Below are 5,404 nucleotides of genomic sequence, written 5' to 3'. Positions count from 1 at the left end.
TTTTTTTTGTGCAATTGTGAATGGGATCAGTTTCTTGATTTCTTTCTGTTGCTTCATTGTTGGTGTATAAAAATGCAACCAATTTCTGTATGTTGATTTTGTATCCTACAACTTTGCTGAATTCATGGATCAGTATTAGCAGGCTTCTGTTGGAGTCTGTTGGGTTTTCTATGCAGAGTGTCATGTCGTCTGCAAAAAGTGAAAGTTTGACTTCTTCTTTGCCAATTCTGATGTCTTTGATTTCTTTTTGTTGTCTGATGGCTGATGCTAGGACTTCCAGCACTATGTTAAACAACAGTGGTGAGAGTGGACATCCCTGTCGTGTTCCTGATCTCAGTGGGAAAGCTCTCAGTTTTTCCCCATTGAGGATGATGTTAGCTGAGGGCTTCTCATAGATGGCTTTGATGATGTTCAGGTAAGTTCCTTCTATGCCGACTTTCTCGAGTGTCTTTATTAAGAAGGAATGCTGTATTTTGTCAAATGCTTTTTCTGCATCTATTGACAAGATCATATGGTTTTTATCTTTTCTTTTGTCAATGTGATGTATCACATTGATTTGTGAATATTGAACCAGCCCTGTAACCCAGGAATGAATCCCACTTGATCTTGGTGGATAATTCTTTTGATATGCTGCTGGATTCGACTTGCAAGGATCTTGTTGAGGATTTTTGCATCTGTATTCATCAAGGATATTGGCCTGTAGTTCTCCAGACTCTATGGGATGCAGCAAAGGCAGTCCTAAGAGGAAAGTTACATTGCACTCCAGACCTATTTCAAGAAATTAGAAAAAACTCAAATAAAAAAATCTAACCGTGCACCTAAAGGAACTAGAGGGAGAGCAACAAGAGCACCCCAAACCCAGTAGGAGAAGAGAAATAATAAAAATCAGGGCAGAAATAAACAATATAGAAACCAAAAAAAAAAACAAAAAAAACAGTTGAACAGATCAACAAAACCAAGAGTTGGTTTTTTGAAAAAATAAAATTGACAAACCTTTAGCCAGGCTTCTCAAATAGAAAAAAGAGCACTCAAATAGATAAAATCATGAATGAAAAGGACTTACTACAACCAACCCCTCAGTAATAGAAGCAATTATCAGGGAATATTATGAAAAATTATATGCCAACAAGCTAGACAACTTAGAAGAAATGGAGAAATTCCTAAACACACACTCACTACCAAAATTCACACGGGAAGAGATAGAAAATCTGAACAGACCCATAACTAGTGAGGTAATCAAAAATCTGAACAGACCCATAACTAGTGAGGTAATCGAATCAGTTATCAAAAATCTCCCAACAAATAAGAGCCCTGGGCCAGATGGCTTCCCTGGGGAATTCTACCAGACATTTAAAACAGAATTAATACCCATTCTTAAGCTATTCCAAAAAATAGAAATCGAAGGAAAACTTCTGGACTCATTTTACAAAGCCAGCATCACTTTGATTCCCAAACCAGACAGAGACCTAACAAAAGAAAAAAAAAAATACTGTCCACTCAATCTTAAGATTTTATTTTAGGGATTATGAGTTTCAAATACACTTGGGTTAGAAGTGTATATATTATGAGGGGTTATGGTATTAGAGGACATGAAAAATTGTTTGCCAACAGTCCCATAGGGCCAAGAAAATAGAGCAAGCTAAAAAAAAAAAAATCAGTAAATCTACTCTTACCATTTTGCCACTAAACCAGAATTAAATGATTAATTGATTCTTGTAATGTCTTTTGTAAAGCATTCCAAGCACAATGGGTGCTGGATATATACACTAGGCCTGGTAATCTAGCACATTTCTCAGCACCTTGTTCCCACCCTGGAATTATATGCTCAGGTGTTTTTGCTCCCAAATTTGTTTATGTAAATTGTCCATAATATTGTAAATACACTTTTTAATTTGAGATTACACACAAACAAAATGGACGATCTATCATGCACTGTTTCAAAATCACAACTTTGTGGAGTCCTAAATCCATGAAATTCTATCCATTCATCCTTTCCTGGGTTGATGACAAAGTATATCTTCCTATGAATTGCGTCATCCAGTGTGTGCTCTTTTGCGGAAGACTAATTTCGCTGAATGTGATGTTCTTGAGATTTATGGGTGAGGTTTTAAGATCCATTAAGTGTAACAGTAGCTTATTACGTCTTATTGCTCAGTAGTGCTTCATTGTGTGTATAGACAACAATTTCTTTATCCATTCATTGTTGGGCATCTAAGCTGTTTCCAAGTTGGGACTATTATAAATAAAACTGTTGCAGGCCCTTCTTCACATTTTTCTCTGCGAACATATATTTTCATTTCTCTTTGGAAAACACCCAGTTGACTTTTTGGTCCTCAGGTAGATATATATTTACTTTTAAAAGAAACTACCGGTCTTTCCCCAAATGATTGTATTTTGCTGCATCTCCATCTACAACGTGGGAAAGTTCTGATGGTTCCACAGCCTTACCAATACTTGCTGTTAGCAGTATTTTCAATGTTAGTCATTCCGTTGGGTGTGCAGTGGCCTTTCATTTGTGGGTTTTATTTGCATTTTCCCAGTAAGTTATGATGCTGAATACTTTTTCAAATGCTCATTGGTCCTTCATAATACCTTTTTTTTTTTTTTTTTTTTTTTTTTTATGGAAAGCCTGTTCAAAAAGTTTTCCCACAGAGATCTCTTCAGCTATTTAAATACTGAGCTTCTGTAATAAACTCACTTGGATAGTTCCTCATCAGCCAATATTGAAGGAAGTTTGTATCTGCAATACCCAGTAGTCTAGGTGAAAATTTCTATGGTATGTGCTTAATGATAATTCTATATAATTTCATAAGTACTCTTTTTTCTGTATTGACTAAGTAAATTAAGCTGGTTTTCAGTAAGAATTAATTACTTCTAGAGAATAATATTAATTAGTCAATATATATATCATTTTTATGGTGAAAAAATATAGAAACCAAAAATCACTAATAATAACATCCTATGTAAGTACACTAGTCTGTTAAAATATCTTCTCTTTCTGCTATTACTGATATAAAAATATTTGAATTTTAAGAGATATCTAGCATAGTTCCGATAAAATACTTTAAGTCTGATTTGGTTTGGTTCAGTCATCAAATTGAAAAAAAAAAAAATACATGAACAGTGATGGTGAAAATGTCATGTGAAAGCCATTTTATAATAAATACATGGCTGGGTATGTTCCTGAGTGGGTTACATATTGTTTTAAGTTCATTTAGTGTGTGTGTGTGTGTGTGTGTGTGTGTGTGTGTGAGAGAGAGAGAGAGAGAGAGAGAGAGAGAGAGAGAGAAGGGGGGGAGGGAGAGAGGGAGAGGGAGAGAATCTCGAGCAGGCCCCACACCATCAGTGCAGAGCCAAATAGGGGGCTCAAACCCATAAACCATGTGATCATGACCTGAGCCTCAGTTGGACACTTAGCCAACTGGGCCACACAGGTGCCCAACATTATACTTTTAATTACAGGGAAGAGAGATTGAAAATGAATGTTGAGAAATTGATCTGTCTTTACTGTGTAGTCAGATCACTAAATGGCCTTCTGCTTCAAAGGACTTCAGGTAATACATAAACACATATTCAGATAAGAAACCAGACCCCAGTTTGCTTACCTTCATAGAACAAATAAACATAGTCTCTGAATTTCGATTTTCAGTGGTCATCAGATTTTTATTTATGTGAATTTTAAACTGAAGGTCACCTTTACATAATTCGAAAGAATAAAGGACAAAACAGGTATTCAACTTGAACTTTGGTCAGCAGCCATTTATCCACAAGCCTTTCCAGACCATAAACTAGTACCTCGTAAAATACTGCGTTTCAGCATTGGGTTCATATATTTTAAAAACATTTTCAGAATCCTCCTGGACAGTCTGTTCTCACGGTGAACCTCCTGTCAGCTGCCTCGGGCACACAGTTTGAACAAATGACTCACTACAACTCCAAACAGTCCCCCACTCTACATAATCACACCATTTTGCAACTGGCATTTACTATAGTGAATATACTTTGGAACAGTTAACTTCTCCGTGTTGAGGGAAGGCCTTGCCCCGCAGTCAAAGAAAAGGCTCCTTGCGGTGTGAGATTGGAAGTCTTTTATAAGACTTTTTACCAGTAGTCTAAAGTGTACCAAAAGGGACTTCTGCTGCAGCAAATAGGTTATTGGTGGTGGTGGTGGTGGTTAGGTGTGTTTCCACATGTTTTGTTGCCATTGTTGGGAGAGGGTAGAGCAGACCTTCTTGATTTTTCCCAAAAAATGTAATGATATAGAACAGAGAAGTTTTCCATTCTAGAGATGACAAACTATTACAATGAACTTAGGACACTTTAATGTCCTTTTTTTTTTCTATGTGTATTTATCTGATGCTGTTTGGTCATCAGTTCAACTATGTGTTTATGATAGATTCCATTGCTTAGGTTTCTTTGTCATTATTCTGTGCATACTCTGCTCTTGTGACATTCCTAACTGGTTGGTCAGCCTGTAGGTCACACAGGGATAAATGCTATTATTATGTAAGGTAAGGTTAACAAATGATGACCCTCAGACCCAACCTGGTCTCTGAGCCACATGTTTTTGTAAATAAAGTTTTATTGGAATGTATCCATACTCATCTGTTCACTCGTTGTGGCTTCTTTTATGCTGGAAGAGCAGAGTTGAACAGTTAAGAGAAGCCCCTCTGACCCACAAACTCTGAAAGATTTACTTTCAAGCCCTTTGCAGAAAAATGTTGATTGACTTTTGTTGTAGGGTGATAACATTTCCCCCTTCAGGAGGTTTATATTCCAGTACTGCCTTCCTACGAAGATGTCCAAGAAACTGTCTTCAGGAAGGGAGATCTATGTGAAAATGAACATATTTCATCTTTTGGGGGAGGAGACAATTAGTTTGACACTTCTGCCCCATCTCCCAATTTGCATCAATAAAAACTGCATGTTCCCTTCATGCACACTTTTAGTTGGAATAATGACTGTTGAGAAATAAATACCCAACCTGTTTTATAGCTCAATTTGACCACGGGTGACCAACTTTGACCAAAGGAAATACGCACACATTATGGATGCAATTTCTGCTAAGTTTCTTGTATGCCTTACTCTTTTCCTTGTACTTTTTTCTGTTGGAACATGAACATTTTGGTGAATCCAGTGACCACTTGGACCTTGATGACAAGGAATACCCTTCATGAACATAGAGTTGAAATCTGTAAGCTTCTTGGGTATTTAGCAAGCAGGGGTTGCCATAGCCGGTGTGAATGATTGATCCCAGACTTTTTTTTCTTAATTTAACAGGCTAAAACCATGTGGATTTAAGCCACTGCTCATTTAGATTTTGAATTCCATGCTGCTATTCCCAATACTTGTATCAATAAAAAAAAGCTTGTACCTAGAAGACAGTTTTTTTTTTTTACAAATA

The sequence above is a fragment of the Hyaena hyaena genome, unplaced genomic scaffold (assembly GCF_003009895.1).
Source record: "Hyaena hyaena isolate Hyena2069 unplaced genomic scaffold, ASM300989v1 scaffold_119, whole genome shotgun sequence".
Classification (NCBI taxonomy): domain Eukaryota; kingdom Metazoa; phylum Chordata; class Mammalia; order Carnivora; family Hyaenidae; genus Hyaena; species Hyaena hyaena.
This window is presented reverse-complemented; position numbering follows the sequence as displayed.